This window comes from Etheostoma spectabile, unplaced genomic scaffold (genome assembly GCF_008692095.1).
Source record: "Etheostoma spectabile isolate EspeVRDwgs_2016 unplaced genomic scaffold, UIUC_Espe_1.0 scaffold00007357, whole genome shotgun sequence".
Taxonomy (NCBI): Eukaryota; Metazoa; Chordata; class Actinopteri; order Perciformes; family Percidae; genus Etheostoma; species Etheostoma spectabile.
The window spans coordinates 1-16041 of record NW_022603482.1 but is presented as its reverse complement, the minus strand read 5'-3'; the positions used below and the strand labels follow the sequence as shown (position 1 = coordinate 16041).

Below are 16041 nucleotides of genomic sequence, written 5' to 3'. Positions count from 1 at the left end.
GTGTTTTATAAGAGGTTTAAAGAGATTAAAATTATCATTATTCGTTCCCCCCTAAATTTTAGACAGGAAGTGGTTAAAGCTTTGGCTCAAAGACGCCTATGCTCAGCTTGTCCAGCCCATTCAAACTATGCTTCGCTTGTCGCTCTACAATGCACCCTTCATATATTGCTGTTTCGGCCCTTCCCAGCATTAGCCCTCGTCTCGGGGCCCATTTGGGGAACAACAATGGAATAGAGACTTAGGAACCCTTTTGGCTGAATGCCGGGGTTGCTCTGGTAAATCCTGTCAATTTTGACACTTATGACACAAAAGGAAGTTAATAAACACTTAATTAAAATATCTGTTAAATAATTAAGATTTTAAGATGATAATATATGAAAATATGGATTTAGAGTAATTTCTATTAAAATTTGCTACTCTGGGTCACATTGCCTGTAGTGATAATTTTCTGTAATTTTAGATCAAAATCTGGAATTTGGCAATTTTTAAGGTTTTGCTGAACTCTAGTGGTCACTCGTGAACTGATTCTTGAATTCCACATTTTGAATTATTTATTTTGGAATATGGAATCTGGAAGTTCCAAAAAACCCTACACCTAACCCTAACCCCTAACCCCTAACCCACCCTGAAAGCGCCCGCTCTCGTCTGATCTCGGAAGCCAAGCAGGGTTGGGCAGGCTTAGTACTTGGATGGGAGACCGCCTGGGAATACCTGGTGCTGTAAGCTTTTTAGTTAGCCTAAGGCGCTGTGACTTCTTTGCTGGACGCAGAGCTGACAAGGAAACTTGTTCCAACACAAGCTTGCTTGCGTGCTTGAACATGAAGAGCTTTGTAGGTGAGAAGAAGGATTTTAAATTCTATTCTGGATTTTACAGGAAGCCAATGCAGAGAAGCCAAACCAGGAGAGATGTGATCTCTTTTCCTGGTTCCTATCAGAACACGTGCTGCAGCATTCTGGATCAGCTGAAGAATCTTTATGGACTCTTTTAAGCAGCCTGATAATAAAGAACTGGAGTAATCCAGCTTAGAAGTAACAAATGCGTGGACTAGTTTTTCTGCATCAATTTTCGACAGGATACTCCTGAATCTCTGAATGTGATGACTAATGCACTGGGGAAACTTCGGCAGGCCTGGCCACGATTTCACGTCAGGGAGATTTTTCCGTGTATGTCATGGATAGTTTAACTTTGCAGAGTTTGATTGTGCGAAGTCAATACAAACAAAGAAATGTGTTTCCGCCCTGTTTCGAACAGGGGATCTTTCGCGTGTTAGGCGAACGTGATAACCACTACACTACGGAAACTGACAAAAGGCATTTATTTTGCATATTTGTGGGAAAATGCACTATTTTTATTTTACTGCAAATGTTCAAAAAGCTACAAAATAGAGATTTTAAACTAGATTCAGTCACAGATGCTTTGTCATGGATTTGAATGATAGCAAATATGTAGTAAACCTAAATATTTCTACATGCATTGACTGTGGTCTGAATGTTGGAATAGCGCCACCTATTTCTTGATGTGCCAAATATTAAGCCTGGGCATTCCTCGTCAGTATAATGGACAGTATCTCCGCCTGTCACGCGGAAGATCGGGGTTCGATTCCCCGACGGGGAGATTTTTCTACCAGCTAACCAATGCAAGGCCTCGAGGAAGTCCCGGCGAACGCGTGGGACTACTCGGGAAAGTGGGCCTTGGCTCAAGCTGTGTTCAGCATGGAAGGAGAACTCCTGATCCTAAATGGGAATAATTTCAAGCGATTGAAAGAGCACAACTCCTGGACGTGAACAAAACGTCACAAGGTGCCGCAGGACTTGGGAGAGTGTCAAGTCTGGCAACCTTGGAATTCCATTTATGCTCTTTGCAGACTATGTGGTTCATTTGGCTTTATCAGGCATTGATCTACAGCTTCCACTGGGGTGAATCATGAGGGGGAAAGCGTGCCTTGGCTCAGGCTGTGTTCAGCATGGGAGGAGAACTCCTGACCCTAAATGGGAATATCGTCAAGCGATGGAAAAAGCATATCTACTGGACATGAACAGCACCTCACAAGGCGCAGCAGAAGGTGGGAGAGTGTCAAGTCTGGGCACCTTATAATTCCTTTTCTGCTCTTTCCAGATTATGTTGTTCTGTGGGCTTCATCAAACAGTGATCTACAGCGCCCACTGGGGCAGATTGAAGTCCAGTGTCAAGCATTTGGAATCAAAGTCAGCCCCTCCAAATCTCAAAGCTCAGGATTTCTCCCATCGGGTTGGGAGTCAATTGCTGTCCCAAGTGAAGACGTTCTTGTATCTCAAAAGCTTATTTCAAACAGTGCAACTTGTTCCAACACAAAAACCACAATACTACTGAAACTTTGGATGGTCGCCTCCGCCTCTCACACGGAAGACTGGGGTTTTATTTCCCGATGGGGAGATCTGTCTACCAGCTGCTAATTATTTCCCAAGGCTACATCAACACTAGTATCATCTGCCAGAGTAGTTTGGATACGAGGCCCAACCATAGCAAAAGATATGACATTTTTTACGAATGTATTATAGTGGATATACTCCAAGAAAGACAAAGGTTTTACAAAAGGATTGAGAATGATCCTGCTATCAAAGATATGTTTTCAGTGACGATATGATCACCTACCTCAGGAATCAGGAACGTAGGCAGACAGCAGGAACCTAACACGGATCCAAGAATGTAAAACATCAATTATGAGGCTAGGAAGTTGAGGTTCAGGTAATTTAATTCAATTCAATTTAATTTATATAGCGCCAAATCACAACAACACTTATCTCATTGCGCTTTTCATAAAAGAGCAGGTCCAGACCATCTTCTGTGATGTTATTTACAGAAACCGGAAAATTCCCACCAAGAGCAAGCACTAGGCGAAAGAGGCAAGGAAAAACTGAGCCAGAACTACCTATAAGCTTCATCAAAGAGGAAAGTCTCAAGCCTACTCTTAAATGTGGAGATGGTGTCTGCCTCCTGAACCCAAACGGGAACCTGGTGAGGAGCTTGATAGCTGAACACTCTGGCTCCCATTCTACTTTTGGAGACTTTAGGAACCACAAGGAACCCTGCATTCTGGGAGCGCAGTGCTCTGGTGGGGTAATAAGGTACAATGAGCTCTTTAAGATAAGATGGTGCTTGAACATGAAGAGCTTTGTAGGTGAGAAGAAGGATTTTAAATTCTATTCTGGATTTTACAGGAAGCCAATGCAGAGAAGCCAAACCAGGAGAGATGTGATCTCTTTTCCTGGTTCCTATCAGAACACGTGCTGCAGCATTCTGGATCAGCTGAAGAATCTTTATGGACTCTTTTAAGCAACCTGATAATAAAGAACTGGAGTAATCCAGCTTAGAAGTAACAAATGCGTGGACTAGTTTTTCTGCATCAATTTTCGACAGGATACTCCTGAATCTCTGAATGTGATGACTACTGCAGTGGGGAAACTTTGGTAGGCCTGGCCACGATTTCACGTCAGGGAGATTTTTCCGTGAACGTCATGGAGAGTTTAACTTCGCAGAGTTTGATTGTGCGAAGTCAATACAAACAAAGAAATGTGTTTCTGCCCTGTTTCTAACAGGGGACCTTTCGCGTGTTAGGCGATCGTGATAACCACTACACTACGGAAACTGATGAAATGCATTTATTTTGCATATTTGTGGGTAAATGCACCATTTTTATTTTACTGCAAATGTTCAAAAGCTACAAAATAGAGATTTTAAACTAGATTCAGTCACAGATGCTTTGTCATGGATTTGAATGATAGCAAATATGTAGTAAACCTAAATATTTCTACATGCATTGACTGTGGTCTGAATGTTGGAATAGTGTCACCTATTTCTTGATGTGCCAAGAATTAAGCTTGGGCGTTCCACGTTAGTATAATGGACAGTATCTCCGCCTGTTACGCGGAAGATCGGGGTTCGATTCCCCGACGGGGAGATTTTTCTACCAGCTAACCAGTGGTTTTACAAGGTTTTACAAAAGGATTGAGAATGATCCTGCTATCAAAGCTATTAATAATCAAATATAATATTTACCAATTTACATGTGAAAATATGTCTGCTCTATACACGTTAAATTAATTTACACAATTTATAGTGTGACATTTATAGTGTGATGTGTATATTCTCATACTTTTTTACAATATATTTTGTTTTCATCCCTCAAAAATAAATAAAAATAAAATGAGATAAGTCTTATAGACTGGAATTGTCTACGTTGTATGACATCACAGCATTCTATAACACATCAAAAGGACTACTGACCAATCAGCTGTGAGTTCATGATGAGGTCACAGAACATCCATAGAGAACCTTATATGTACAAGCCGTGTTGAGTCTTTAAGTTCAGGGTTCTGCTCCGGGCAGCTGAAGGCCAGAAGCTTCGGCAGAGACTAGGCGCTGCGAAAGCAGCTTGTCTTTGGAGGCCTCGCTTCCAGAAGACTAGGACCAGATGCTGCAAAAGCAGTTGGTCTTTGAGGCCTCCTCACCTGAAGCCGCTGACCTCCAGCCAGCCAGAGCAGGGGGCCCAACTGGCTCCGCCAAGGAACAGAGCTACCAGCTCTGGGGACAGGGGTCAGGGACCAGGTAAGTGGTTTAGAAAGGTATTAGGGATCATGAATCTCCAAAAGAAAACACTGGTTCCAAACAGCTCTACTGTAGTCCAGACTATACTCTGCTCCTGATTGGCTTGCAATCCTTACCTAGGTACTGCGCATGTGCAACTCTCAACAAAGATGGAAGAGAAGTGCGATGCCTCACTCTGTAACTAAAATCGAGAGGTGTTTGAGATGATTGATGTGCCTTTGATGCTGAAATCCTTTCTTGGGGAGGACCCCCAACTACCACATACTGAGTTACTGTCACCCATCAACATTTGACCCTGACGTGATTTGAACACGTAACCTTCTGATCTGGAGTCAGACGCGCTACCATTGCGCCACAAGGTCTGTTGACTTATGCATGTACACTAATGCATGACTGATTTAAGTTGTAGAGTTCTTCTCCGGGTAGCTGGAGGCCAGCGGCTTCGGCAGAGACCAGGCGCTACGAAAGCTTTTTGAAAGTTTGGCTTTGGAGGCCTCGCTTCCAGAACGCAGGGACCGTGCGACGCAAAAGCAGTTGGTCTTTGAGGCCTACTTACCTGAAGCTGGTGATTAATGTGTTTCAGGTGTTAATATCTTTTATGTCTTTGATGTGTCTGATGTGTTTCAGGTGTTTGATGTGTTTCAGATGTTTGATGTGGTTGATGTGTGTCAGTTGTTTAACGTGTTTCAGGTGTTTGATGTGTTTGATGTATTTCAGGTCTTTGATTTTTTTTTGTGTTTGAGATGTGTTTCAGTTGTTCAATGTGTTTCAGATGTTTGATATGTTTCATGTGTCTGATGTGTTTCAAGTGTTTGATGTGTTTCAGGTGTTCAATTTGTTTCAGGTGTTTGAGTTGTTTGATGTGTTTGATGTGTATCAGGTTTTTGATGGGTCTCAGGTGTTTGATGTGTTTCAGGTGTTTGATGTTTTTTATGTGTTTCAGGTGTTTGATGTGTTTGATGTGTTTCTGGTGTTTCCAGATGTCTTTGATGTGTTTTATGTTTTTTATGTGTTTGTGCTTCCGGTGTTCTATGTGTTTCAGGTGTTGATGTCTTTGATGTGTTTTATGTGTTTCAGGTTTTTGATGTTTTTTATATGTTTCAGGTGCTTGATGTCTTTGATGTGTTTGATGTGTTTCAGGTGTTTGATGTATTTGATGTGTTTGATGTGTTTCAGGTGTTTGATATGTTTCAGGTGTTTGATTTGTTTCAGGTGTTTGATGTGTTTCAGATGTTTGATGTTTTTCAGGTGTTTGATGTGTTTCAAGTGTTTGATATGTTTCAGATGTTTGATGTGTTTCAGGTGTTTGATGTGTTTGATTAGTTGAAGGTGTTTGACGTGTTTTATGTGTTTCAGGTGTTTGATGTGTTTCAGATGTTTGATGTGTTTCAGATGTTTGATGTGTTTCAGGTGCTTGATATGTTTCATGTGTTTGATATGTTTCATGTGTTTGATATGTTTCAGGGGTTTGATATGTTTCAGGTGTTCAATTTGTTCAGGTGTTTGAGATGTTTGATGTGTTTGATGTTTTTGATATCTTTCAGGTGTTTCAGGTGTTTGATGTTTTTGATGTTTTTATGTGTTTCAGGTGTTTAATGTCTTCGATGTGTTTGATATGTTTCAGGTGTTTGATCTGTTTTTACTTCCGGTGTTGGATGTGTTTCAGGTGTTTGATGTCTTTGATGTGTTTCAGGTTTTTGATGAGTTTCAGATGTTTATGTGTTTCATGTGTTTGATGTCTTTGATGTATTGTATGTGTTTCAGGTGTTTAATGTCTTTTATGTGTTTGATATGTTTCAGGTGTTTGATCTGTTTGTGCTTCCGGTGTTGGATGTGTTTCAGGTGTTTGATGTCTTTGATGCGTTTCAGGTGTTTGATGAGTTTCAGATGTTTATGTGTTCAGGGTTTGATGTCTTTGATGTGTCTGAAGTGATTCAGGTGTTTCAGGTGTTAGATGTTTTTAATGTGTTTCAGGTATTAGATGTATATGTAAATTGGTGCATAAAAGCCTATGTTAATAGAGGAAATGAAGCCGTTGATGCTCAAATCCTTGCTGGGGGAGGACACCCAACTACCACATATTGAGCTACTGCCACCCATCAACAACATGTTCTCTTCCAACAGGAACATTTAGTCAATCATACCACAATGACAAAAAAACACTATCATCAGCCGAAATTACAGAAACTGCAATATTTTAGATCTGTCAGGTAGACTCTTATACAATTGTCAGTATATTGTATTGATTATAGATTGTGTTTTACAGATGCATTTGTTTCTTTTTCTGCAGAAATCCAATCCAAAAAAATGAATGACCATCTCAAAGTAGCTTTATAGAATGTACCATTTGTTGTCTATTACACACACTAGAGCCACACCCCCCACTGGACTGTAGGCCTATATGTGACATGTTTTTTAAATTTGTGAGTGTTACAGTCAACTCCTAAAAATGTTCACGCAGTATAATAGCAAACATGGAAATCAGACAAACATTATGAGGAGAAAGAGCTCATTTTGGTGAGTAGGCTATGCCTTAAGCAGCAGGGCTAAGAAACGGGATTTGTGAAAGCACAGTTATAATGAAAATAATAGAAAGTATTTTGCTTTCCAAAATCCCAGAACATAAAACTTAATTTCTATATTATCTCTAAATGACAGTAGCTCGCACACAGCAGGCATGGTGCGACACCTACAGGTCTGTTTTTGCAATCGATTTGAACTGCCCTAGAGGGTCCCTATGTGGTGGAAACCACATTAAATATTAATTTAATTGTATAATATAGCGTGAACAGTAACAACTCTGCGCACACAAGTTCTTGTGGGGGAGTAATGGGATTTGGTGCTGGCAATAGAGTCCTTGTAACGTAGGATGTGGTTGTTGTACATTTCTTTGTGAATAGTGAGACCAGTTTTCCTATGGAGACGTTCAAGTTGCCGACCTTTGGCTTTCATGAGACAAGATCGGGGGGTGAACCAAGGGGCGGAGACAGAGAAAGAAACAGATCTGTTTTTCAACGGTGCAAGAGAATTCAGAATATTATGGAGTCCAGTGTTGTAATGAGAGACCAGATCATCGGGTGGAGAGATTGTGAGTGTCAGGAAGGCAGAAGGAGTGAATAGTTGAATTGAGTGTGGCGGGGTTGATATTCTTTGTGTTCCGAAATTAAATAAGGCGTGGTATTTTTGAGATGGAGAGATGGAGTTTCACTGGAAATGAGAGGAGAAAATGGTCAGTTATAGGGAGTTCATCTGCTGTAAGGTCAGACAGGGTTAGAAACCAGAGCAGCAGATTAAGTCCAGAATATGTCCTTTGGAGTGTGTCGGAAAAGTGGTATGTTGCTGACATCCAAAACTGTCTAAGCAGGAGGTGAAGTCTTTGGTGAGAGGCAGGTTGATATTGTCCATGTGGTTTTTGACCCAGCAGTATTATGTTTGGTGAGAGAGAGGATAAGTGGGTAAGGAAAGCAGCAAAGTCATTTAAAAAAAACACTATTCTGTTTAGGGAAGCAGTAGCAATGATGGTTGGAGTGGGACCAGACAACTTGCAGACAGCAGATTCAAAGGAGCTGAAGACAGAGTTGGCTCTCTGCAGGTTATTTAAGCAACAAACGTCCCTGGGTGGACTTGAACCACCATCCTTTCAGTTAACAGCCGAATGCGGTGACCTATTGCGCCACAGAGACTGTGCCTGTTTGATGTTTTATGAGCAGGACCTCGATCTTCAAGCCACAAGCATTTCCTTTATGGCTATAGTAAGTAAATAGTATGTGCTTTATACAAGTTATAATGTTTATTATGTTTATTTTTACATATAGGACATACAGATAGAAACTGTTTTAGACAACAGAAATGTGAATCACAGATTTTCCAGCCCCTGAGGTTGAACAGCAGAGCAGAGTGGCGCAGCGGAAGCGTGCTGGGCCCATAACCCAGAGGTCGATGGATCAAAACCATCCTCTGCTAATTCCTATTAAGTCTATTTCTAGTCTGTTGATGTTTAACAAAGCATCTGTGTCTGAAATGAAATGTCTCCACCTGCTGAAGAGTAAACTTAACGGCATGTCAAGTTTATTTCATCCATAAAAATGGAAACTACTCATACCTGCTGTAACACCCATAAAAAGGACCCAAGGGACAAAGTCAAGGGTCCCCGGGATCCAAAGGACAATGCCACGGGTCCCAAGGACCCATAAGGCCAATGCCACGGGTCCCCTGGACCCGAAGGACAATGTAAAAGAAAGTTGATGTGTATATGCATTAATCTAAAAGAAAGTTGATGTGTATATGCATTAGTAAGTAGACCTTGTGGCGCAACAGCAAAAATATCAGAAAACATATTGATATTGCAGTATTCATAATCAATATTGCAATATCACATTTTGTCAATATCGTGCAGCCCTACTGTGTGTGTGTGTGTGTGTGTGTGTGTGTGTGTGTGTCTGTGTGTGTGTGTCTGTGTGTCTGTGTGTGTGTGTCTGTGTGTGTATATGTGTAGATGTGGGGAGTGGGACTGCTAAATGTCAAGGGCTGGGAGGAGATGGATGCAGAACAACGTAGTAGTACAGTGTGTGTGTGTGTGTGTGTGTGTGTGTGTGTGTGTGTGAGAGAGAGAGACAAATATAAAAAGCTTCAAGTAGACTCTAATAATATAATCATATTGTTTCTTCTACTTATTAAATTATCTGACTTTACTGCCACTATCTGTTTCTGCTTCTCTACCATATTTATAGTGTGTGATTTGCATAATACCAATCATAGCCTACATCACATAAAAAACTACCTCTGTCCCTGTTCTGTTTTTAAAGACACAACATTAGGTTTTTTAATCAGATTGATAGTCAAACTGGAAATGTCCCCGTGTTTCTCCATTTTCAGGGATTATGTTCCCAGTTTTGATCTCAGACGTCTGGTGACTTTATAGCACATTTCAGCAACAGGGCAATTCAAAGTGCTTTACATAAAATCAGTTAAACAGATAAAACACAAGTACAAACAGTTAATAATCATAAGCATTAAAAACTGATAAAACACATGAATAGACAGTTAAAAACAAAATAGAAACATTAGGACACATAAAACACTAGAATAAAAGTTACAGTGCAGCATAAGAAATTTAAAGAAATGAGCAGTCATGTAAAGAAAGGTCTTCAGCCGTGATTTAAAAGAACTGAGAGTAGCAGCGGATCTGCAGGTTTCTGGGAGTTCATTCCAGATATGAGGAGCATAGAAACTGAAAGCTGCTTCACCCTGTTTAGTTCTGACTCTGGGGACAGAAAGTAGACCTGTCCCAGATGACCTGAGAGGTCTCACACACACACACACACACACACACACGCACACACACACACACACACACACACACACACACACACACCACACACACACACACACACAAGGTGGTGTGACACTATGGGCTTTTTTTCAGACTTGTTTTTAGCTTTGCTGAAGCGCATTCATGATCCCTAATACCTTTTTAAACCACTTACCCTGGTCCCTGACCCCTGCCCTCAGAGCTGGTAGCTCTGTTCCTTGGCGGAGCAGGTCGGGCCCTCTGCTCTGGCTGACTGAAGGTCGGCGGATTCAGACGAGGAGGCCTCAAAGACAAACTGCTTTTGCAGCATCTGGTCTCTGCAGAAGCCGCTGGCCTCCAGCTACCCGGAGCAGGACCCTGAACTTAAAGACTCAACATGGCTTGTACTTATAAGGTCCTCTATGGACGTTTTGTGACCTCACTCATGAGGTCATCGTGAACTCACAGCTGATTGGCCAGTAGTTCTTTAGATGTGTTATAGAATGCTGTGATGTCATACACTGTAGACAATTCCAGTCTATAAGACTTATCTCATTTTATTTTTATTTATTTTTGAGGGATGAAAACAAAATATATTGTAATACATTATGAGAATATACACATCACACTATAAATGTGTAAATTATTTTAACGTGGATAGAGCAGACATATTTTCACATGTAAATCGGTGACTAGGAGTTTATTAAACCAAAACTAGAGTTGTGATGATTGGAAAAGTGAAAAGACGACCCAAAACGGCTTTTCATAGTTTTATTTTGGTTCTGTCAACTTTTAATGAAGTGCGTTTTACGATGCTAAAATTACTGTAAATTTACATGGAGTCTGGTGGGTTTAGCGATCGCAATTACGTGGATGTTTTTAAAATGCTTAATGCTTAAAATCCTTTCCATAAAGTTGTCAGACACTTGGAATATTAATCTGAGCCTGTCAGTGGCAAAACAAGCACTTTTGTGAAGGTATATACAAGATGGACATTTTCCCTTTTTACCTCACATTGTAGCTTGTTTTGCCACTGTATATGCATTAATCAAAATAAAGTTGATGTGTATATGCATTAATCATAAATAAAGTTTATCTGTATATGCATTAATCTAAAAAAGTTGATGTGTATATGCATTGATCTAAAAGAAAGTTGATGTGTATATGCATTAATCATAAATAAAGTTTATCTGTATATGCATTAATCTAAAAGAAAGTTGATGTGTATATGCATTAATCTAAAAGAAAGTTGATGTGTATATGCATTAATCAGTAGACCTCAAGGCGCAACGGTAGCGTGTCTGACTCCGGATTACTAACAAAGGGTACAAATTGTAATTTCCCCACTGGGGATCAATAAATATTACATTATATTATTCAAAAAGAAGGATGATTGTATATGCATTAAGAAAGTTGATGTGTATATGCATTAAGAAAGTTGATGTGTATATGCATTAATCTAAAAGAAAGTTGATGTGTATATGCAGTAATCTAAAAGAAAGTTGATGTGTATATGCATTAAGAAAGTTGATGTGTATATGTATTAATCTCCTCACAGTGATCGCTAACATCAAAGTAATATTTTGTTTTAACTTGATCTGAAACAATAATCGGCGATTCATGTTGAAGAAAGGTTCTAAGAAATGTGAAGGAAGAAATAAGCTTTACCGCCTTTTGAAAGGTTTTTGTGTAGACTCTCCCAAATCTGGTGTTTTCATTTTGAAGGTTTCCAGGAAGAAGCAGGAAGTGGCTTTGAGGAAGTGTTTCCTCGGTGCTTTGCTGTCAGACGGGTCAGATTGGCCGACTCCGAGACGGTGTTATCCGTCTTCAGCTTCCTGCTTCACTCCAAAAAGAGTAGCCTAGGTATCATCATAAGGCTATTAGCGATTCATTCAGAAATGTTCATGAATATTAATATATTATTAATATAGTCCATAAATGAGGTGATCTGTTCAAACACTTATGTATAACAGCTGCGACTAGTCATTAATCAAATACATCAAAAGTCACAGTAAGTATGCAATATTTAGTTTATTTTGTGTCCTGTTTAATAGCTACATGTATGACCTTTGAAGCAAAAGAACATGTGAAAATCAGTTTGGTATTCAGTGAGGTTGATTGGTTGTTTAGAGGCTAAAAACAGGTTTAAACTAACTGTCCCTGTTTAAGGCTGTTGGGTGCTAACTCTAGCAGGAGGATAACACGGGTAGACACCACCGATTGGTTTCATTTCTCTCTCCACTGACGACCTCCTAATGTACAAACTACAGAGCTACGTGTTGAAATTGACTGGAATTCTCCTAAGGAAAAGTCCATCTGCTTTAAAAAGATGTCTTAATGCACCTCTCCATATTTCTGACATTTGCCGTTACAATCAGATATGTCCCTGTAAAAAATAGAATGTTGGCACATGTAGGGAGCTGCGTTGGGAACCGGAGGGTCGCCAGTTCAAGTCCCCATGCGGACTAAATTACAGAGTGTGGTTAGATGCCACGTCACATCCTGGGAACTGCCAGGTACCCCCCCCCCAACCGCTCAAGGCGCTGGTCCAGCTGGCAGCCCACTCACTCTGACATCTCTCCATTAGTGCTTGAATAGATCCTGAGTGTGTGTGTGTGTATTTCAGGCCTGTGTGTGATTACTAACAAAGTGTACACAGAGTGTAAATTGTAATTTCCCCACTTGGGGATCAATAAATATTATAGATTAAATTATATTAATCAAAAAGAAAGATGATGTTTGTATGTATTACTCAAAAAGAACGTATAGGCATATAACGTATAGGCATATATGCATATGTGTATATGCCTTAAAAAGAGCAGATATGCATTAATCAAAACGAAAGTTGATGTGTACATGCATTAATCAGCAGACCTCGTGGCGCAATGGTAGCGCGTCTGACTCCAGATCAGAAGGTTGCGTGTTCAAATCACGTCGGGGTCATATGTCCTTACTGCAGTTCTCTCATGTGTGCATGAATGGGTCCTGCGTGTGTGTATATTAGCCCTGTGTGTGATTAGTAACTGAGTGTAAATTGTAATTTCCCCACTGAGGATCATTAAATTATTTTAATCAATAAGAAAGATGATGTGTATATGCATTACATGGTGTAGATGGAACATCGTAAGCACCTTTGATCCGCATTAAAGGATCAAAAGCATTCCTTTGATGTGCCAAAACATTCTATTTTTACAGTGACATATCTGATTGGTGGAAACCTGTTACCATGGAAATGTTCACTGCACTGCAAACTCACCAACAGCCCTATTTCATGCTACTTTGACAAATTCTATACTTTTAGAATTTACATAAACAAATTTTAAGTTTCAAAAAAAAATAACTGTTTAAAGAGATATAAAACATCTATTAAGTTGTTCAAATTCAGCTTCATTAAATTAACCCATTAAGTTTCCGCATAATGCATCAGTACTAATATCAAATTCTATTGTAGGTGCTTTCTGCATATTTTCATCATTTAACACTGAGGTAAATATATGTATCAGATCCAACTCTGTATCTGAATATTAGGACTGGGATCAGGGTAAAAAATGATATACCCCCCCCCCCCCCCCCTTCTCTCCTGGTTAGTAGATTTTAATCAAGTATATTTATCAATAAACAATGAAATGAAGAATACAAATGTTCCGATAAATGTGCTAGTTTACTGATATGTATATAAGCAGATTTTAAATGATCTGTGAAAAAATCTTTCAATGAAAATGAAAATCATTATCTGTAATTACCAATGTGCCAACAAGTATCAAAGAATCAAATCAAAGTTGTTTATTAAACTTATTCAACACTGTCTGCTCGAGTTATCTTAGCTTGCTAGATGAAAATAAAATAGACAGGGTGGTAACCTAGCAACACTTAGTGTTTGTAAGACACCATTTTGTTTTTGATTACTCAATCTTGGGACATCTCTCAGAGGAAAAAAAAATGCCGCTAATATCCTGTCTCTGAAAATAACCTCAGGCCCCAGAGGGTTAACCGAAATACAAGTCAGTAACTAGAACTGCCAACAGTTATGAACCCCCCCCCCCCCCCCACCCCCATGCAAGTTGGGCCCAATGACCCGGGGGAGCGCACAAAAGTGGAACCAAAGCAAAACATGGGGGGGGGGAAATGTCAGGAAATATGGAGAGGTGCATTTAACAGTGGAAAGATGAACCAAGATGGCTTTTCATATATATATTTTCTTTTTCTATTGACTATAGTTGTGTTTGTTATTACAGAAATCAACCTGTCAACATTTCTATTTGTCATAAAGTTCCGCCGTTAAGTTTTTTAACGCCAGTTCAAAAAGAGCTGACACGGAGGAGGATTCCTCCCTAACGGCCGCTCTGCTCTGCTCCGTGCCCCCGCTGTCCGGTAATAGTTAAAGCAGATAAAAACCTAAAGAACACCTCAAAGCTTCAAGATAAAACTTACTTAAGAAGCTTCTTCATTCGGTTCCAAGAGAAGGCCTGTGAGACCTGTCAACTCCCGGTATGGGAAGCGGTATTTAACGGTGAAGGTCTGCGGCAAGATCAGTAAGATCTGTGTCATTGGTCCTTTATTAAATCAGAGCTGTAGTTACATACTTACCCATGCCCTGATATGCATGTGTTCAAAAAACATATAATGCTAATACTAGACACGATAAGCGTCTCTATAATTAAACATTATAAAACTATAACTAGACAGGGTGCTGGGAAAACCTGAATCCTGACTGTCTTTGTTCACATTCAAGAGAAGCCCTGTTTCCAGCCAGACTATGAATTGATTCATGAAATCCCTGTTATTAATATGTAGCGTTCCCATATGGTCTAGCGGTTAGGATTCCTGGTTTTCACCCAGGTGGCCTGGGTTCAACTCCGGTATGGGAATTGGTATTTAGCTGGTTAAGGTATGCACAAAGATCTGTACGATGTCCAACATTGGTCCTAAATCAGAGCTGTAGTTATGTACATACCCAACACGGTTAGACTTTACTGTAATTTCTACAGTTACTTACCGTAAAATACGATAACTTTCTTTTCTGGTTCACTACTGTAATATGCATTGCATTGTCGCACTGTTGCTTGCTCTGGAGGAAATACTAGACTGTTGGGTCCTTGTAAATTCGGGAGTGTGGTCTATCTGTAAAGTGTCTTGAGATAACTCTTGTTATGAATTGATGCTATAAATAAAAATTGAAATTGAATTAGGGTAGTAAACATTAATTTACATTTATTTACTGATTTGAATTTGCTGTAGTCTGCTGTAAACAACAGCAGTAGTGCTACTGTAGGGTGATACAATTGTGTGTTCATGTTATAGAAGCATAGAAATTAAAGGAAAAAAATAAATTATCTCTTACCTATCTCTTTCTATTATTATGCTTTTAGCAGTGAAGGTATTTAAAAATGTGACATGCTTTTCAGCAGTGTAAATAACTATTGAGAGTTGTAGAGACAAACAACCTGTAATTTTCTAATGTTAAACTCAGATAAAACTGAAGTTATTGCTCTGGGGCCCAAGCACCTCCGTGACGCACTATCCAAAGAGATAGTTACTCTGGATGGCATCACCCGGGCCTCCAAGCACCACTGTGAGGAATCGTTTCACCTACGTAAATGTGCAAAATAAATATTTGTATAAATTCAAATGTATATGTTCCAGTTTAATGGGGTGTTACGACGGTATCAGCAATGCAGTTCCATTTTAAACTTGACATGCCATAAGTAGTTTACCTTCAGCAGCTAGAGACAATTCACTCAAGACACTTGCAGCAACAGATGCTTTGCCAGACATCAACAGACTGGAAATAGACTTGATGCTGAAACAAAGCATAGGAATTATCAGAAGATAGTTTGATCCATCGACCTCTGGTTAGGGGCCCGGCCAGTTCCACTGCGCCACTCTGCTGTTTATGTTCAGGGGGAAGGAAAATTCTGAGATTCACATTTTGAGGGACAGTTTTTCGGGTTGCAAAGGTAAAACATTTGGTAGACCTTGAAACTATCATTTATGTGAGCTTCCTGCTTACCTCGAAGAATCTTGAAGGAGTCTACTACTGAGCAATAAGAGCCAATACCTTGTTTTAAAAAATGTTATCAACACCCTTCACTCGTTTGCAATTTTTCTCTGACATTGTTATTTTAGAAAATTGTAACCAGCGTTAAATGAGTAGTTTTAGGTCTGT

At 39.8% G+C, this 16041-nt stretch overlaps 5 non-coding genes and 1 pseudogene across 5 annotated transcripts; 3 read left to right on the top strand and 3 right to left on the bottom strand.

Moving 5' to 3' along the window:
• Nucleotides 1-607: 607 nt before the first annotated feature.
• Nucleotides 608-726, top strand: LOC116678426 (uncharacterized; annotated as a pseudogene).
• A 503-nt stretch (nt 727-1229) lies between these two features.
• Nucleotides 1230-1302, bottom strand: trnav-aac (transfer RNA valine (anticodon AAC)). Its single transcript has one exon. It is a non-coding gene; the product is annotated as a tRNA-Val (tRNA).
• Nucleotides 1303-3553: 2251 nt separating this feature from the next.
• On the bottom strand, nt 3554-3626 carry trnav-aac (transfer RNA valine (anticodon AAC)). Its single transcript has one exon. It is a non-coding gene; the product is annotated as a tRNA-Val (tRNA).
• A 240-nt stretch (nt 3627-3866) lies between these two features.
• trnan-guu (transfer RNA asparagine (anticodon GUU)) lies at nt 3867-3938 on the top strand. The gene has a single exon. It is a non-coding gene; the product is annotated as a tRNA-Asn (tRNA).
• Nucleotides 3939-4875: 937 nt separating this feature from the next.
• On the bottom strand, nt 4876-4947 carry trnaw-cca (transfer RNA tryptophan (anticodon CCA)). The gene has a single exon. It is a non-coding gene; the product is annotated as a tRNA-Trp (tRNA).
• Nucleotides 4948-12746: 7799 nt separating this feature from the next.
• On the top strand, nt 12747-12818 carry trnaw-cca (transfer RNA tryptophan (anticodon CCA)). The gene has a single exon. It is a non-coding gene; the product is annotated as a tRNA-Trp (tRNA).
• The last annotated feature ends 3223 nt before the right edge of the window (nt 12819-16041 follow it).